The following is a 20694-nucleotide window of genomic DNA, read 5'->3' on the forward strand; positions in this document are numbered from 1 at the left end:
TTTATAACATTTATCAACACACACACACACACACACACACACACACACACACTAAATTAGTTTAGCTGATAAGTATCATCAGTATTCACAAGTTTGTTTTTGTTTCAGCCATTTTTCACCTCTCAGTTAAAAGTTAACAGTTTTATTGTTGATGGAAGATTGTTCCAAGTCTGAGTTCCTCTAAATGAGAACGAGGATTGACCAAATGATGCTTTGTATTTAAGAGGTTTGCAGTCTCCATTGGGCTACTCCTGGTTGTAGCTCCTGCTCTGCTGGCGTTTACAGTCGTTCTGCTCACCAGCTCTGGGACAAGGCCCTTCAGACATTTGAATGTTGGTTTAAAAACAAAGAAGTTTATAAAGGCATCAGATCTTAGGGGATTGTACTTGTGTATTTTGCAGTGGCGCCACTTCATTGGTTTTTGGTCCAGGGCTTTTAGGGCTTGTTTAAATGTGACAGGGTTGCTTGGTTTCAAACTGTTACACAGTAAGAGTGGTGAGACAGAATCATGGCATGGAGGTACAGCTGAGCAGCTTTTACAGATAAATATGACCTTATCAGACGGAAGCTGTTGAGGTTGGTCCTAATGGCTCTGGGCTCTTTTATGACGTGGGACTCAAATTTAAGATGAGAATCCAAAACAACACCCAGATGTTTAAACTCATCCACTTGTTGGATTTCTTTCTGGTCCGTGAAGACGGCAAAGTAGTCAGAAATCTTGCGTTTGATCGTAAAACACATGGAGACGGTTTTGCTGTAGTTCAGGGTCAAAAGGTAAGTCTTGAACCAGCGAGACACCTCCACCATCTGTTCACTCAGTGACTTTGCAGCCTGTTGGGGGTTCTTTGTGGTTACGTAGATGAGGGCGTCATCAGTATTCATTTGGCACTGGACACCTTTACAACTGTTGGGTATATAGACAAAATAGTAATGGGCCTAGGATGGAACCTTGCGGAACTCCTATTGTACAGTTCTTAACGCTTGATTTAATTCCATTAACTTTAACACTCTGTTCTCTGTGTTGTAGATATGATCTGATCTAGTTAATAGTTGTCTGTGAAATAATTCATTTCCTGAGATTATGTGGGAGCATCTCATGATTCACTGTGTCAAAGGCTTTCTTCAGATCTAAGAAAACGGCTCCAACTACATTACCGTTGTCTCACGATCTTCTAGTGTTTGCCATGAGGTGGTAGCGAGTTTGGTTAAGTGGCCTGAGGGAAACCCAAACTGTTCTGAATGCAGTGGCTGATTTTTGCCCAGGAAACGGATTAGCTGCTCTGCTGCTGGTTTTTCAATAGCTTTGGATATGGCCTGTGAGATTGTGATTGGTCTGTAGTTACTAACTTGGTCAGAGTCGCCAGGTTTCAGAACTTTTGTGGACGGGATTTCTAGGTGCAGCCGAGGTGTTGAGGGGATCTGTTTTGGTGGCCTGAGGATCAGGTCTCTGCTTTTTGCAGATGATGTGGTCCTGTTGGCTTCATCAGAACGTGATCTTCGCCTTTCGCTGGAGCGGTTCGCAGCCGAGTGTGAAGCAGCTGGGATGAGAATCAGCTCCTCTAAATCCGATACCATGGTCTCGTGTCAGAAGAGGGTAGAACGCCTTCTCCGGGTCAGGGATGAGGTCCTGCCTCTAGTAGAAGAGTTTAAATATCTCAGATCTCGTTCACGAGTGAGGGAAAGCTGGAGTGTGAGTTCAGCAGGTGGATTGATGCTGCGTCTGCAGTGATTGGGAGGTTGCAGGTTCGATCCCGGCTCTGACCAAAGAATGCTGCTGTTGTGTCCTTGGGCAAGACGCAACATCGTAGCTCATCCCCACCAGTGTGTGAATGGGTGGGTGTAAGACTGATTGTATTGTGAAGTGCTTTGGCAGGTTGTAGAACCCTAAGAAGGCGCTAAGACAGACCATTTACCATGAGGCGGGCGTTGTACCGGTCTGCCTTGGTGAAGAGAGAGCTGAGCGGGGAGGCGAAGCTCTTGATTTACCGGTCGGTCTACGTTCCTATCCCCATCTATGGTCGCAAGCTTTAGGTAGTGACCGAAAGAACGAAATCGTGGATACAAGCAGCTTAAATTAGTTTTCTCTACAGGGTGGCAGGGCTCTCCCTTAGACAGTAGCTTGTCCTGGCGTCAGACCAGAAACGCCAGAAATCATCCCAAATCCACTTCATTACGTCTCCTAACAGGTTTCTGTTTAAGCATCAGTGCTGCTGTTGAAGCAGGTGTTGGTAAAGTCGGTGCCTTTGGGACAAAGCCGGTCCCGGGTGGAATGGACACCACAGAAACAGCAGAACCAGGACCTTTCTGACTCCTCCCTTTGTCGTCTCAGGCCTAGTCCACACGTAGCCGTTTTTTTAAAACGAATATCCGCCCCTCCAAAAACTTGCTTCCACACCACCTCATTAAAAAAAAAACTGTCCACACGTACCCGGGTAAATGCGTTGTTAAGGACATGCCAGACCTGTAGGCGGCAGTACTTCCGTCCTTCGTCTGTGGTCTTCCGCAAGGAGCAGTAATTCCACTTGCAAAAACAAACAAGCAAAAAGCGCTTGGACAATTGATAAAGCGAGCGCAGCTCTGAGGGCATCCATGCTGTCGGCTAGTGTAAACACAGGTCGCACACGTGATGTCAGCATTTTTTTGTGGCGGAAAGTGACGTTGCGGACCTCAAAACTCCGGTTTTGTCCGTCCACACGCAGACACCCAAAACGGAGAAAACGCAGATCTTCACTTTGGCCGGAGTTTTTAAAAAGATCCGTTTTCGTGTGGATGACAGGCAAAACGTAGAAAAATATCGACGTTTTGGCAGATCCCCGGCTACGTGTGGACAGGGCCTCAGTCCTGAGAAATCTTTTCTGTCCTTGTTTCCCAGAATCCTCCCTGATTCATGGTGCTGCAGAACCAGTCATCATACAGATGTTTCTACAGACTTTGACTCATCCAATCAGACATTATCCTGATGCTCTCGCCTCTTTTACGTCCTGTTCTGCAGCAGCGAGTCGTCGTGTGTCCGTGACTCAGACCGGGTCCTTCTCACACGTGAAGGATTGATGGATGCTTAGCTCCCAGCAGGTCCCCTCAGCTCTGCAGAAGACTCAGGAGGAATGACCTTTAGGTGTTTTATCACTGGTTTTGCACAAATCCTGCTCTTTGTGAAGACATCTGAAGATGTGTGTGGGGAGAAGTCTCCAGGTGTGTGTCACCAGATATGGAAGCCTAGAAGATTGTTTGAGAAGCCGGTTGAAGATGAAATTAAGAAGGTTTAAAGGTGGGTAAAAGATCTGAGGTAATGAGGCACGGTTTTTCTTAGAAGGCCACTGCCGTCTGATGTTCGAGGATCTTCTCAGGAGTTTAAAACTGCTCCTCACAGGCAGAGTTCTGGGTCTTCTTGTCTGCATTCCCGTATATATTCCTGCGTTCAGCAGTCGAGAGCTCCACAGCGCGTATCCATCAGAAACCAGACAGGCTGCGCCGGCAGAGCTGCAACTTTTCTCTTTTAAATAAATAAATCTGTACGTGTTCTTGGAGAACTCTTAAGCCATCACGGTGCTATTCACCCACAGCTGGAGAGGAGAAGGTAAACAAAGCTGCCTCCTCCCTGAGAGCTGTCAGACGTCGTCCTGAGAAATCAGCGGCTGAAGGAGGAGCAGGTGAAGCTCAAGTGTCTCTAGAGGAAAAAGAAATGGTAAATTACAGCTCTTCATCACGGCGTCACTCCAGCACGCCGTCATCACAGACGGAGGATGGGAATGTGCTCGGATCAGGAATGTTTAGCGAACGCAGGCTCTGGAGGACGAGAAAACCTCACCTATGGTTTCATGAAAGTGTTTTGTTCTCTAAATGATTTTTCTGCGTTTCACCGTTGTTCCTGGCAGACTGTTGTCATAGTGGTATAGCTGCAGTCTGCAGAGGTAAGAGTCATAAAATCTGTAAATAAATCCATGTTTTCCTGTTGTTTTTATACCTAAAGTCGATATCTCAACTCGGGGGGCGTGGCCATTTGAAGAAGAAGAAGAAGAAAATATCATTTCTATAGTTCCTCTCAAGATAAAAATCACGAGGCGCTTCACAAAAACAAAAAATATAAAAAAGCATTTAGAAAATGTTTAAAAATATATTTAAAATAAGCAAAAAATAGACAATTGTGATTTTAAAAAAATGTTAAGAAAGAGAGAGTGAATAGGAAAGAGGGAAATCAGTGGATCCTGAGGAAGGTGGAATAGGTGGGGAGAGCAGAATAAAGAGAGAGAGGTGAAGGTCATACAAAAACCAGCTTGAACAAGTGAGTCTTCAGCTGCTTTTTAAAGGAGACCACTGAGTCCACTGATCTCAGGCTCAGGGGGAGAGAGGTCCAGAGTCTGCGGGCCACAGCAGCAGACGATCTGTCACCTTTGACCTTTAGCCTGGTGCTGCACAACCAGTAGGCTTTGATCACTGGACCTCAGGGACTTGCTGGGGGTGTAGGGAAAAAGGAGAAAGTACCAGGATGTTGGCCCAATCTAAGGCCCAATCTCAATACTCAAACTTCCCTTGTGCCTTCAATTGCATGTTCCAGTTCAGGGGTGTGAGTGCGTAGTGTCCCGACCCTTAAGAGCTGAGGTTGGCCACGCCCCTTTGGGCCTGATTATCTGTTGCCAACATTGTCACTCCCAGCGCATCAAAAACCTTTCTCAGTGGCCTAGTGGTAGAGTGTCCGCCCTGAGACTGGGAGATCAGGGTTCGATTCCTGGTCGGGTCATACCAAAGACTTAGAAGAAATGGGATCCAATGCCTCCCTGCTTGACACTCCGCATCAAGGGGTTGGATTGGGGGGTTAAACCACCAAATGGTTCCTGAGCGCAGCCGTGTCTGCAGCTTAACTTTAGCTTTAAGTGCTGCTTTTCATATATTATGATTTATGTAAAATTATATGTTGCATATAGAAATGTGATAGTTATACTTTACATATAGATGCATTTAGTCATATCTTTCATTTATTAAAATTAATTAACTAAATGGGCAATTTTTCATATTACATAATTTCTTGCCATATATGGCCTACATCTCCACATATACATGATTACATCTGACTGTTCATTCTATAACACACATATAATCTTTTTTACCTGTCTCTGAATGCTATCACTCTCTCATGTACCGTAATTTCCGGACTATAGAGCGCACCTCAATATAAGCCGCACCAACAAAAAAAAGGTTTTCTACACTCATGCCGCACTCGAATACAAGCCGCGGCGCAGCAGCCACATGCAGGTCTCTGGCGCACAGCGCATGTACAGCCATAACATAAGATAATTAGACAGAAAGACGCCACATGGAGGTTTTTTGTTGTTGTTTTAATTCAACAGAACTGCCTGATCAATCCCAGTGGCTGCCTGGTGGGGTCTGGGTCCCTGGGCTCTGCTGGGTCCCCGGCGGGGGTGGTCGCCCCTGGGTCCCGGGTCGCTGGGTCCCGGGCTCGGCCGGCTAGGGGGTGGGAGGCTGCGGGTCGGCCTGTGGGCTTGCCGCTGATATCTCCAGGGACTCTGCCGGCTGCTGGTTGTGGCCCCCGGGGCGATCCTCTGTGCCTCTCGAGGGGGGCGGGGGCCTTTCTGGTTGTCTCCTTGGGGTTCCTGTGTTCTGGGGCAGCGCCTGGATCTCTGGGACTTGGAGCTCCCCCCGTCTCCTACACATCTTTGGGGGGCAGATCTGTGGTCCCTCGCACTCTCTATTGGACGCTCCTATAGAGAAACCTTACATAAACAAGCGCGTGTACACACACAGGTGCTCACATGGTGCTCTCATAAGTATGGACTTGGGCACGTTAAACACAGGTCTTAAGACTATGGTGGGCACTTAATGCACTGTGATTTATCATCGTGTGATTCTTCAGTTAAACAATGTTGATGATATATTTCTTCATCAAGTTGACGCAGTGATAGCTTGATCTTGTTGTATTGTTGTTTTGTCCCATTTTTTTTGTCCTTTTGCTTTTTTGTCTTTTTCTGCAGGTCTAGAAGCAGACTCTTGTTCATTATTGTTTATTTTTGTGCCCCCCCCCCCCCCCCCCTCTCTCCCCACCTTTTCTTTTCCTTTCTCTTTCACCTCTGTCTCCGTGTCTGGTCGGAATTACAAAACATTCAACAACAATAACAATAAAGTTTTAAGTATCAGGCGTGACATTAAAAGCAGACGCTTTGATGCTCCACCTGAGAGTAAATCTGTAAGGCTTGTTACCAGCATTCAGACATCAATTCTGTTTGCTTCACAGCCAGACAGGACATGGTAAAAAAAAAATGTTTACATGAGCTGGCTCCACGTTATCTGGCGGATCTGATCCATCCTTATGTTCCCGTAAGGAACCTTCGGTCAGCACAGCAGGACTGTTGGTCGTTCCTAAACACAGACTGGAATCCCGAGGGGGTCGTGCTTTCTCGGTGCTGGGGCCGAGGCTCTGGGATGAGCTACCTGCATGTGTTAAACAGGCCGCCATGCTCAGCAAGTTTAAGAGCCGTCTGAAAACTCACTTTTACTTCATGGCTTTGCACTTTTTTGCTGCCCCACCTAGATTTTATCTGCATGTTTTTGTTGGTTTTTAAATGGTTTTATATGTTTTTGTGTTTTTAATGTTTATTTCTGCTGTGCAGCGCTTTGTTTGGTCTTTGGGCCGTGTGAAGGCGCTATATAAATAAAGTTTAGTAGTAGTTAGTAGATTATTTTCTACTGCGCTTATTTACATTTTAATACCAATTAATAAGAAATAAAATCACCTGTCGTGTAAAACCTGTGAAGAGGTCTGAAGTTTCCAGCCCGGTGGAGGAACTGACATGTTCTCTGTGGTGTCTGAGACCGTGACGTCTGCTGATTGGCTCTTTGTGCACTTCATTTAGTCCACCGTGTGTCTGTGATGAAGCTGTTCTTGTGTCTGTCAGACAGAAAGCCTGATGCATCGATTTTTCTCTCGCTCGTCTTATTTTTGGTCAGCCTGATTGTGTTTTGGACTAAATTGATCCTGTTTCCACTCAGTGACTCAGATCACCATGAAGTCTGGGTCTGAGACATTTGGTCCAGCTGGTATTTGATGCTGAGGACATTTCGTTTTTCTTTTGAGACAATAAAAAGGATTTTGAACAGTTCACTTTCTTCAGTGCTGATCTGTTTTAGTTTCATGCAAACCAAAGGCTCTGGAGCCTTGAGTCGTGTTTAGAACAAATCGTTTAAAATATTAAAGGTCACATCTTCACGTTTCAGCCTGTCTGTGATCAATTGCTTTGGTCTGTTTGGTCATCTTCATGTTTTAAACTGAATGAGAGGGTTTTTAGTTAATTTTTTTATTTAACAGTGTTCATCTCATCATTTGTTTAACAAAACCTAAATGAAAACATGGAGAGAAGATGTGTGACTGACCCTGCTCAGTGTGACCAGCTCGGCTTGCTGCTCTGGAACATTCAGGCGTGAGTTAGCACCATGCCACGGAGGAAAGCCATCGGCAGCAACCTTAGAGCAATCACCTTTGCTAATCATCATTATGGGAAGGGTCATGAGGTCCTTTCCAAACCATCTGGAGTTCAGGTGTGGACAAGCTGAGAACAGCTCAAGGTCGGAGTGATCATAGCTCTGAGAATAAGGACTGGACCACAAGTGTGAGCAGCTTTCACTACAGCCTGCTCACAGGGAGCAACTTTGGTTGTTTACTCACAACACGTCTTCCTTCTATGTGCAGTTTGGTTGCCATGCCCTCTTGAAGCTCTCTCATGTGTTTTGCACTTCAGACATGCAGAAACTACCGTAAGCTGTTTTTGTTTAGAGACATTAAGCAACATGAGACCATGGTTCTCGACCGGAAAAGGGTGGCTTGCCAACTCCGGGTCGGGGGAGAGGTCCTACCTCAAGAGGAGTTTAAGTATCTCGGGGTCTTGTTCACGAGTGAGGGTAGGAGGGATCGGGAGATCGACAGGCGGATTGGTTCGGCGTCTGCAGTGATGCGGACGCTGAGCCGATCTGTCGTGGTGAAGAGGGAGCTGAGCCAGAAAGCCAGGCTCTCGATTTACCGGTCCATCTACGTCCCAATCCTCACCTATGGTCATGAGCTTTGGGTAATGACCGAAAGAACGAGATCGCGGATACAAGCGGCCGAGGAGCTCGGACATTCGGGAGGGACTCGGAGTAGAACCGCTGCTCCTCCGGATCGAAAGGAGTCAGTTGAGGTGGTTTGGGCATCTGGTCAGGATGCCTCCTGGACGCCTCCCTGGGGAGGTGTTTCGGGCATGTCTTGCCGGCAGGAGGCCCCCGGGTCGACCCAGGACACGTTGGAGAGGTTACATCTCCAATCTGGTCCGGGAACGCCTTGGGGTCCTGCCGGAGGAGCTGGTGGAGGTGGCCGGGGAGAGGACGGTCTGGAGCTCCCTAGTTGGGATGCTGCCCCCGCGACCCGGACCCGGATAAGCGGAGGAAGACGACGATGAGAGCAAGGCTCCATGAAAGAAAACTGAGAACCTTCGTAAATGTTTGAGACATTTAGGAAAATCCCTCATCAGTGAAAGTCCAACGTTAGCTTCAGGGCTGGACTGGGACAAAAATTCAGCCCGGGCATTTTGACTGGAGACCGGCCCATCACCTGTTTTTTTTGGAAAAGACATTAAGCCTTACGCTGTTTCTGACACACACCAACGTACACTTTCTTATTGGTAGTATTTATGTATCAATCTAATAAACGTAAACCTACACCATCCTTCCTATCCTGGTATTCTAAAAAGTAGGGTTGGGGGTAACTGATTATTTTTAAACTGATTATTCTGACGATTATTTTATCGAATATTCGACTATTCTAATGACTATTTAGATGATTAATCTAGCGATTACTTTTCTATTGCACAATTACTAAAAACCAAAAAATTCTCAAATAAATTCCTCCAAAAAATTGATAAGTTGTTACTGTAAGAGAATAAACACTACAGGCCTTCCATTTTGTATAACACTGCTTTTATTGTGTTGCGGTTGTTTATGTTCTGGTGACGTGTAGAACTTGGGAGTGCAGGCTGCTGCCTGAGAGGTGGTTGGAGACGGAGTGTCTCCATGCTGCTTTGTTTTGTTCACTTATGTGCACGAGGCAAGTGGTGTTACGACCCTTCCTGGGGAGTCACGTGTTTCTCCTATTTTAACTGTTATATTTATAACAAGAAACAGATATTCGGACGGAATATTTTCATGTTTATTCGAATATGATTGTGGAACACACCCAGCATCATAATAAATGAAGTAATGTTTATGCCAATTTAAGCCTTTATGGGTGACCAGGACTCTGTGATAAATTTTTGGCAAGGGAAATTATCATTTGTTGCCATTTTTGAGGTGTTTATGAATGTGAAAGACACCCAGCATCCTGTGATGGCACTAATAACATCAAGAGATAATAAATAAAGTAATATTTAGGTAAATGTAACCCTTTACACGTGACCAGGACACTGTAATCAATTTTTGGCAAGGGAAATTATTTTCTTTTTTTTTTTTTTCTTTTTTTCTGTGCCATTTTTGGGGTGTTTATGATGATACAGTAGGCAGTATGAGTACAGTAACATCAGCAGATAAAACATAAAACCCTTATTTGGTCAATTTTAGCCTCCATGAAAATCTTAGCAATTCGATCACTTTTTGGCAAGTAAAATGCCATTTTAGTTGTCTACAATTAAATCATCAATAAAGAATTTAAAGATATTTTGAGGCATTTCTTATAGGTAAACGGGAGGGTGTAGTCTATTTGGCAAGTGACAATCTTAATTTTATGTGCTGAAGTGCTTTTATCTTGTTACTTTTAAATAGAGCAACGTAATGTATAGATAGTAACCTACACAGTGTCATTGTAAAGCCAAAGCTTGATCATTTTAAATACTTTTTTTCAAGTAAAAATGTGCCCCAAACTAGTTAACTGTGGCTCCATGTCAAGTGGACTAAAGAAAGGAAGGGGAAAAAAATTAAATCGCTGGAGAATTGTTTATTTCCATTTATACAACGTTTACATTCAATACAGGGTGCCATTTTACATTGTTTATTTATTTTTTTTAGTATCAAGGCTGTAACATAAAGAAAGCCAGTTCTTACCACAAAGTTTGTGGCACAAACCATCTTTCAATCGCAAATATTGCAAAAATGATTAATATATCCTCATTGTGAACGTTTAAGACAAATAGCAACACTTAAAACAACTTCCGAACTGGAAAAACTAATGTGGCAAGGTGCAGAAACGAGTGCCCGGGCGGGATTTGATCCCCAGACTCCCGGGTGAGAGTCATACGCTCTAACCAGTCAACCAAAGGGACATCTTCTTGGCCAAGTAGCCAGGGCGCATCATCTATCGGGACATTGTGGATGCTCACACTGCCACATCTTCCTCCCTCTTTCCACAAGCACGTCCTCGTGCTCCCGCGCAGGGTGCCACAAACACTGCCACACTAATATCCGCGATAAACATCTGTTTAAGTACCGGAAGAGGTTATCTTTGCTTTCTGAATGTCCATATTGCTAGATATGCTGAGTTTTAGGGCGAAATCCTGGGGAATTTTGTCTAGAAATGCAATTACCTAACCGTGCGCGATCCCGCGGTGGCTAATCATTTTTTGGCAGCGAGTCAATTTATGGCACAACACCGGCTCGGGTTTCTCCTCCTCCTCCCTCTTTTCTTCTCCAACCTGTCGCTGGGCTGAGGCTCCATCACTTCCTAAATTGATTTTACTTGAACCTTCACTACCAAACAACTGTGAGATTTTAACACATGTGCCAGCATCAGCCTGAAGGGCCAGTTTCTTTTTTAGTCGAATTTTCTCCGCTCCTCCTTTCCGTTTTTTGTTCTCCATTTTGTAAAGCTCGTCTGTCTGTTTACTGAGATTCACAAACAACTGGCGGGTGCATCAGACCTCTGGCTATTGGTCCAGCCCAGAGTGTATTATTACCAATTGGCCAATCCACCAACTTTTACGAGGCGTCGCGTGGGGCGGCGCGGGCAAGTTGTCCACAACAACTAGAGGCCAGGAAAAAAAAAAAAAAAAAGACACCGGCCCATAAAAGATGAAAGGGTCGGCCCAGCGGGCAGTTGCCCGCTATGCCCTATGGTCAGTCCAGCGCTGGTTAGCTTTGAAAACTGACCAAAGGTTAAAGGTCTTGTTTTTTCCTAAACCTGAAGCGGTTTCCAGTAAAACGGTACCCTTACGGAGTCCGGACTAGAACCGTTTTGCTGTATTTAGTGTGGAACAACACAACTATTTCCACCGGTGTTACCCCTCTCTCCTTGTATTCCTGCCTTCAACGTTTGTGACAACAAAGAGGAGAAATGCTGAGACATGATGAGTCACAATGGAAAAATCATCGGAAGTCTGAGTTAAGAATCAGGAAAAGCAACGCCTAATATTTCCCGACGCTGACTCCTATAATCACCCACAACACACCTTCTTCCATAGCGGAGGCTCAGAGACGGACTAAAAATAAGTATTAAAGCAGCCACACTCCGAGCGCTCCCACAGCGAGACTTTCAAATGCAGCAAGATGAAGCACCTGTCAAAATGTTCCCCGACTTTTAGGCTGAAGATTTAACATTCATTAAAGACTATTTTTACTTTTGCTGTCCACAGTTTTCACTATTAACCTGACATGTTGAATAAAGTTAAGCACTGTTATGAAAAGCTCGCAGATGAGGCTCAAACCAAGGTCTTCTTCTGTTTTAAATGCATCACATCCAAGCAGCTCATATTTTTGGGCCTTCGCTGCTTTTATTTTCTGGTGAAGATTGTAGAAATCCTCCGTGACCAGAGGACGGGGCTGAGTCGGAGCTGATGCTGCTCCGCTAACAGCCCACTGGGTGTCTTCTGGTGTTCAGCCCAGTCAAAGAGATGGACTCTGCTCAAACGACGGTCTCGGATGAATGAAGCGAGGTTGTAAGTGTGTGGGCTAAACCATGTGGTGAAACTAAAGATGGCGTTGACTCGGTTTGTCACCGTGGTGGGCCCAAATGTGACAACACACGGAGCCGGGCTGGCCGCGTTGGCTCATGAGTAAAGCACCGCCACAAATAAGGAAACTCGGTGGCTTTGTAGCCATCGACTCCACACTCTGGTTACCGTGGCAACCTCACGTATCAGCACGACATTTTTGATGTTTGTGGCTTTTGTTGGAAGTCGCCACTGTTGCATCATCTCAAAGTTGGGATGAGTTTGGCTCAGCCCTCACACACTTTGCATGGGCAAAGTAATTTTGTCCTTCATGAGTTCTGCTGATGTACTTCAGTGACCAGGAGAGATTTTTATGTGGAATCTTTTGTCAGACATGCAAATGCCACTCCTAATTACAAACTACAATTTCTCCTAATCTTCTAAATTGTTCCAGATAAGTTTTCCACCAGATTTAGTGAAGGTCTTTCAAGGTTTTCTTTGGACTTTATGCCTTTTCTCTAATTTTCCGTCCGGTTAAACATGAAAAACTGGACAAGTGAAGGGAGAAGAGTTCAAACTGCAGCAGAACCGTGTCTGAAAGTCAGTCATTAAAAAAAGATCAATGGGTGGGGGCTCGGGGGCTCCGGGTGGCTGGCCCTGTGTGGGGATCTTGGCAGGGCCTTGGGGGTCGGGTCCTGACATGTATGCTGCCGGGAAGAAGGCGGGAACATGCGGCAGAGCCTGGCCCGGGCTCAGGGACGTCGGGTAGACCTTGGCTCCTCTGCTGTCCCATCACGGGGGAGGGGGGTGTCCAGGAGGGGGAGGACCCAACCTTACCTGGATGTCCTATGTCTTATATATTCTGGAAGTTGTGCTAATGCAGGGATGGGAGTAGATGTTCTGCTGGGGTGGGGATGCGTTGGTTCCCTCGGACTCCGTGGAGCTCTGCAATGCTGCTGCTTTGGGCCCTGGCAGGATGGGCTGGGGTCTCCATGCCCTGGGTGGCATTTTGTCAACAAAGGTGCCTATTGGGGCCAGTGGGGGAGCTGGCTCCCTGGAGAGCTTAGGCCAACCAGCCATTCCTCCCCATCCCCACACATTTTCTCCTCCTGCTCCCTCACATCATCACACAAACATGCACATAGGACTTTGCGGGGTGGACAAGTAAGGGGGTGCGGGTATGGACCCCATTTCCACATTCCTGTGGCAACCTGCCCCCCAATTTTATTTGCACCGTAAACACTTCCACTGACGACATTCCACACAAACACACACTTAGGGCCTTGGGAGTGAGCATATTCAACGGCAGTTGACAGGGGGATCTTTCAGCCTCATCCCGAGTGCCGGTGCCCACTTCCAATTTTAATCTGCACTTAGACACTGAGGGCTGTGGGTGACGAGGGGTGGTGTGGTGGCATCAGCTGGCGTAGGCCAGACGATGCCTGCACAGCCCCTTCACCACAGCCACATCAACACATGCTAACACTATATTGGAGCAGGCAGAGGGAGACTAGGGGTCTTAGCACACCTTTGTTGTCGCTTGGCTTCCCGGGACTGGAGGCTAGGATGGAGATCTGGCCGTCCGGTTGGGGTCTGGGGTGGTGGGTTGCTGTGCTCAGCGTTGGGCGGGGGAGCCTGCTCATCAGCACCCCAGCAGAAAGGGTCTAACTCTGGTAATCGGTGATGGTTGTACCCAATGTGCAGCAGTACCGGGACCAGAGTGAATAGGGTGTGTATGGGGAGCATGAGTGGGTGTCCGGCGTGCATTTTTGTAAGTCTTTGGTTGTATGTGCATGTGTGAGCATGAGGGAGGGAGTGTGTGACTGTGTTTGTGCTACACCACCATCTCCATAATCTTTACTAGTGCAGCTCCCTGTCCTCTTTAACACCACCAGTAGCACCAGTAACACCTATTTCCCAATGAAACGTCTGCTACCATCTCACTTATACGTGCTGTAATCGTCCTCTGGACATCGTTTCACTTTCACACATGAAAACTCATCAAGCTTTGATGTTCTGCTTCTTAAAAATGATCCTAGCATGATATTCCAGATCAATATGAAATCTTAGTTATGGTCTGTTTGCTCTTGATTTGCACTGACACATTTGTTGTTCGCTGACAGGTTCAATTACAGGCAGCAGCGTCCTCGCACACACACACGCACACACATACATCGATTGTTGTAGACGAGTGTTGAGTGCTGTAGATCAAACGCCCTTGTTAAGATAACCCTGTAACCCAATAAACAGAGCTGCAGGATGCTGATTAGAGCTACATGTGGATGTAATCGTGCTGCACCACCGAATAAATCCACGAGGCAAGATGGTCAAAGTATCTGAGGCTCTCTCGCACACGTCACTCCCACTCCGAGATGAAAGATTTCATCCTGACAGAAAGACGAATGAGTGGCCGACTGCATTAAAGCTCTATTATGCAACATTGTGTAACGGACAATGACTGAAATCATCCAATAATGAGGCTAAAAGGCTGCTCGTGCCCAACAATCAGCGATCCACTTAAGAGGAGCGGTGAGCAGCTTTTAGACACGCATTTGTTCAGCAATTATACACGGCTAACCAGAGCATGCACATGCCCTCAGCAGCACTACAGATACAATCATGCTGGCCAATAACAGGGTGCCAGATGGGCGGGAGGCTGGTGGAGACGGGGGGTCATCACGTCCGATACCGGATCAGTCACCAACAACATCATTTTAGAACCTTCTGCCGTTAATAAAATTTGACTTTTTCAATAAATCTGAACAAAACCAAATAATTAAACCAAAAAGCTTTTTTACAGGCTTTAGACCAGTGAACCTCAACTCGTGGCCCGCAGCCCAGATCTGGCCCGCCAGACCTTTGGGCCCTAACGTTCCCCAGTTGGAGGACTTTGAAGTGTAGTAGCAAAATTCATATTTCAAATATCAATAATTGTTTACGTCCTTCAAACACAACTAAAACTACACTAAAGTCAGTTTAAATGAAAAACAGAGCCGATTTAAATATTAATAAGTTAATTTTAGAAGAGCATCTGGCCCTCAGGGTGTCTGCTGGAAATAAAACTTCGGCACTTGAATACATGTAGTTGAGGACCCCAGGCGACTGTTAGGAGATTCACATTTCATGATTATTTCCATCAGAAACATTCTAAAACCCCAGCCAGATCTACAGCAGGAGTGTCCAAACCTTTAAAGGCAAGCGACTAAATCATCAAGAATGTGATTTTTATTTTAAAAACAAGGCAACAATTAGTTAGGGATGATTTTGTTTAAGGGGCATGAGGTAAGAGTGACACCCTGTGGTCAAGTCTGGGTACTGCAGCCCATGTTTCAAAACAAACAAGTCTGTTCTGAGTAGGGCTGCACAATATATCGAAAAATTATCATCATCGGGATAACAGGTCGTGCGATAGGTCCGTCGCAAAGCACGTCAAAAACGGCGATAAATGTTTGGTTCAACATTTCCATCATTGTGATACATCACCCGTTTTTTAAACCAGCTCTGTTTTTTACGCGGAAGTATTATTTGACCAATCAAATGTAGCCCTTCTGATATGCGGCCAATCAGAGGGTTCCGTTCACGTAATACGCCCGCCCCCTACGTAGACCCTTAGGATGGAAAGCATCACCCGAACTGAGTTAGCGGCGCCGTTCCCTTGTTCGTCATGCTGGCTCAGAGCAACGAACGCACTTTGTGCTGAGGTTTCTGGAATCAGCGCTGCTTTCAAACGTGAACGTGAGTCCGCTCGGTGTCGTTAATCATTTTTACCGGGCTGACTCCGACACGTGCCGGTGAACCAACCCACCTTCATGTCGCTAGTGTTCCACCCGGTGGTGATGTTAGCCCCAGGCTCCGGTTAGCTTCCAGCTGAAAGGCTACAGCACTCTCCTCCTAGTCCCATTAAACTTATTTTCAGATTTTTTAATTTATTCTAAAAACCCTGGTAAGGGATGTTTTTCTGTATTTGGAGCATCAGAAAAAGTTTTATGGTGGAGGAGATGTTTTAAAGTCACTGAGAAACTGCATGCATGCAGTTTGTTGTTTTGCTGCTAATACAGTAGCAGGTGCAGCTGCTAATACAGTAGCAGGTTCAGCTGCTAATACAGTAGCAGGTGCAGCTGCTAATACAGTAGCAGGTACAGCTGCTAATACAGTAGCGGGTGCAGCTGCTAATACAGTAGCAGGTGCAGCTGCTAATACAGTAGCAGGTACAGCTGCTAATACAGTAGCAGGTGCAGCTGCTAATACAGTAGCAGGTTCAGCTGCTAATACAGTAGCAGGTGCAGCTGCTAATACAGTAGCAGGTACAGCTGCTAATACAGTAGCGGGTGCAGCTGCTAATACAGTAGCAGGTGCAGCTGCTAATACAGTAGCAGGTGCAGCTGCTAATACAGTAGCAGCTGCAGCTGCATGTTTTTGCAATAAAAATGTTATGTTGAAATGGAATTCATGCATTAGTTTTGTTTGCTTTGAACCCAGAGCAGACGTCACACGCCAGACGACATCAACACTGCATACTTTAGTATTTGTTCATTTATCGTGAGTAATATCGATATCGCAATATTAAGCACTCTTATTGAATATCGCAGGTGTTCCTAATATCGTGCAGCCCTATTTCTAAGTGAATACAGAATACAGGACCAACTTTCATCCAGTAACGTATTTTTCAAACGAGCTGGAGACCGGAGAGTCTTGTGAGAGTCATGTTTAGATGACTGAGTTTCACTTTTACTCTTCTCGTTTAAAGGGATACTTTGGAACTTTTTCACATTTTTAAATAGTTTTCTTGAGTCAGTGCTAAGACGACCCTTTACAGGGTTAATGAAAGGCCACCCAGCCACTATGGCCCATTGTGGCCAAAATACCGCATTTGCAACTTCAGTGTGGCTGGCTGCCACCTGTTGGACTGCATGTTTTTAGAATCATGGACACAGCTGTTTTGTTTAATTTAGTGGTGAACCCCTTAACGCCAGTTGTCACAAACTTGCATCAAACCTGCATTTGCTCCAACCACAATACCGTTTGTACCTGAAAGAAAATCCACAAGTGAAAACATTTTTTACATTGAAAACAAATCCAGGCATTAAGGGGTTAATCGCTCCTGTAGACACTTAAGCTTGGTTTATGCTTGACGTGTCCGCGAGGTTCGCACGGCTCCGTGTGAAAAAGTTGCATCATTTTAACAACCACGCCCCTCCACCGCGCCTCCGCACGGCCCAAACTTTCCGCACCGGGCACCAAGGAAATTTTCTAACCACGCGGACAGTCGGACGCGGAAAAACATGGCGGACTGGCAAGAACTAGTATGGCAGAGGTTCGTAAATACAGACATTTGTATGATTCAGCTCTCAGAGATCACCGTGATCAACATGTTGTTAATAATTCTTGGAGAGAAATAGCTCGCACTGTCGGAAAAGACGAGGACGCTGTTAAAAATGCTGGAATGCCATGTTGTAAACAGTAATTTCTACTTCTTCTATGGTGTAGTGTTGGACGCATGCCGTAGAGCTCCATGCTGCCCCCTACAGTTTGGGAGAATATTGGATCACCGCAGAGACAAGCCGCATGAACCATAAACGCTGCGAGTTGTGAAGCGCGTTCCATCCGCGAGCCGCATCACCAAGTGGAAAGTGAATGCGTCAAGCATAAACCAAGCTTAAGGAAAGCTTAGAGACATTTCAGCTGTTTTCGTTTCTACAAACTGACACTAGGTGGTGCTAAAAGCAAGTCAAAACTGCCCCGTAAAAAGAAACCTCCTAAATAAACGCTAATCATGCAAACTGAGACTCTGAATATTGAATCTTAGATAACTCGGGCTCATCGTGTTTTTGTGTTACTCAGGAACGATTCCTCATCACTCATCCTTGTTCCACACCTTTTGTCCTGAATTTTATCGGAGGTTTTATGAAAATTATTGACTGGTTCTGCTAAAACAAATCCCCAAAGTAGATATCAGCAAGCATTGCTTCTGGGCTGTTTATCTGTTTAGATGACAAACGCGTCTCTGATCCAGTTACACCTCTTTCTCTCCTTGCTGCAGATCGGCCCGCTCCCATGTAACACGATCTGAATGACACGCCGATTCATGTTGCAGGTTTCTTTTTTCTTTTTTCAAATAATTTTACACCATGTACTCAAGAAGAATAACACCACATCCTCTGAACTTTTACCAGAGCCATTTACTGTCATTTCAAGCTGTTAAATGACACCAAGATGGCTCAAAATGTGTAGAAATTATACGGAAAATGCGGCTGAAGTGGACCGCTATTTCTATGCAAAGCCATGATGTCACATTATCCAGACGGAAAAGAATCAATCATCAACAGTCAGAGAAGGACTCTGCCACCTGAGCACACTGCTGCTGTACCTGGGCACTTGCTGGAACAACGGATTGATCTGATGACATGCAGACAATCCTCTTCTACGGGACCAAATAAAGACCTGACTGTGCCTCGGAGTAACCAAAAGGAAGGTAATGACATCATCCCTCTGCCCTTATGTGGCTCGTGCGTAGAGAATAGTAAACATGACTGTTTTATTTAGAGAATATCTGATAAAGTTATATTTAGAGGTAGGAAAACGGCTTTAAATCATCGGCTTGGCCAAATTAGAGTGTGAAGGCTAAGCACGTGACTTGGCTCTATACCAAACACCCATTGGAGCTCTCAGGGGCCCTGAGTGCGGTAAGGAGCCGCACAGCATGGCTACATCACTTGGGTACAATAAAGGACTCCATAGTTGGACCTGAGTGGAGTTGGTTTGACTTTATGTGTAGAGTTTGAGATAAATACTTACGGGGATATTTTTGTGCTGCAGACATCAGCAGCAGTTAACTGGACAGAGAGGTCACTCGGCGGACCAAAATGGCTGTACGAGAGGTTGCATGGGCTTATCCAGGCAAGATGGCGGCACGTGTGCACATGCGCCTTACCTCCAACTGGCGGTTAGTACAAATGGCTAACCGAAAGTACGTTTCTCACACCGAAAGTGTTAAAAACGCAGCTAAAAACTACTCAAACGATGTCGGAGTTTGTCCCTTGGGGGGTAGCGGATTTTAAGACAAAGAAACGCTGTGTCACACGGCTTGACAGGTTGTCGGAAACGCGTACACCGACTGTCTAAACCGAGTTTACTAGTTAGCAGCTGGCTGTGCTAAGCTAGCGGAGCCTGTTATCTAAACAGGACTTTGTGGTCTAATTCTGTCATAGAACTGACCAGTCTGAATAACCCAACGTCCGTGACTCGTTCGCGTTAATATTTCGGACAAATAAGCGCGTGCAGTTCGTGCTGCAGCGACGCTCTTCCGTTTTAAAAGCTTATAATGACTGTCGCAATTGATGCTAGTCAAGCTGCGGAAATTACCAGTTACGGCGATCACTCGGTGACTGGGGAAGCTAAGCTTCCGGTGGAGAAGTTCTTTATCTCCGTACACAAGAATAATACACAGTGTCACGAAACACTCAGGAAAGACATAAAAACATGTATTTACATTAAAGATGACAGCAGGAAAAACCTGTGCTTTTTGATAGAACTCCAATATGGCTTGAGCTGACGTCAGCCTTAAATGATTTGAGATGAACCAGCGCCTCCTGTTGGAGGTGACTGATGTCACTCCCCCTTTTGACTTTAAAAGGAGATGCTGCACTCTAGTGTAGGATTACGAGATTGTTCCGTTTTCAACCAGAAACATCAAATTTGAGTGTGACTGTTTAGAAATGTCTCAGAATGAGCATGAAGAGTCAAAAATGTACAAATATCTGGCAAGATGGCTCGCCATTATGTAAGAATTTAATACATTTTATTTAATGAACCATAAGACATGAGATTCCATAATAAATAAGAAATCGATCTTTGGATCTTTGGGTACTTTTAACCAGAAGATTGGAACTTTTTATTGCAGGGATTATGTAACAACTTCCTATTCACTCAGAGACAAAAGAAAGAGAGTCAAGTTTAAAAGTTTAAAGATTTATTACAAAAACAATTAAAACTAGACTTTAAACTTTAAACACTAAATGTATGGTGTCACTAAGGTGAAGTGAGATTGAGAATGGTGTAGTGTGGACTGTTGTGCTGTCTTCGCGCTAAGCTTTGATTCGGTGATTCATAAACACATAAGAGGCCATTCTGTCGGCGTACGTACCCTTTCGGAAGTCCCCGTTAGATCAGGAATGTCGAGGTCCAGCTTGACCCTCTCTGGAACCGAAGCCGGTAGGAAAAGCAGCGGTTGGCGACTCAAACCAGCCTTGAGATACTTTCGGGTCATGACAGTTTATCGGCATCTAGCAAGACCCAAAATGGGGTCGTGATGGTTCAGCTTTTATTCTGAAAGGAACCGTTGCAGCAGTTGGAACAGCAACAGATTTTATCCAGCTTGTCGTTGGTTCTTTTGGCTGAAGAGGAAAGTTACGGATTGGCCACTCCGACAACTTCTCTAGAACGCTTTGAACTGGCGTTAAAGATGGCGTGGGCGTAGTTTTATACTTCGGATGTTTTGGTTTACGGTCGAATAAAAAGATGACAGATTTACCAAACACCACCAAAACCACGCCTCCATCAGATCTGGCAGATTCTGATTGGATCAGTAAAAGCAATGTGCGATGTGGCTTAACCTTACGTGTGATCCGTCTCTAGTGGAAACATTTAGTTATATTACTTATTATATTCTGTAGGATTATAATATCAAGTAATTCATATTTTCATTTCACAAATTGGTTCACATTTTATTATTGACTAACACTTTGATTAGCTTATTAAAAATAGAGTTCTTTGATTTATTAAAAAGAAAGAGTCCTTTGTC

General features: G+C 45.3%; 1 protein-coding gene across 1 annotated transcript in view; it reads left to right on the plus strand.

The window, feature by feature from the left end:
• Positions 1–20694, plus strand: part of LOC139062678 (uncharacterized) — a 53860-nt gene that overhangs the window by 10594 nt on the left and 22572 nt on the right. The window lies entirely within an intron of this gene.

This window comes from Nothobranchius furzeri, chromosome 14 (assembly GCF_043380555.1).
Source record: "Nothobranchius furzeri strain GRZ-AD chromosome 14, NfurGRZ-RIMD1, whole genome shotgun sequence".
In the NCBI taxonomy this organism is placed as follows: domain Eukaryota; kingdom Metazoa; phylum Chordata; class Actinopteri; order Cyprinodontiformes; family Nothobranchiidae; genus Nothobranchius; species Nothobranchius furzeri.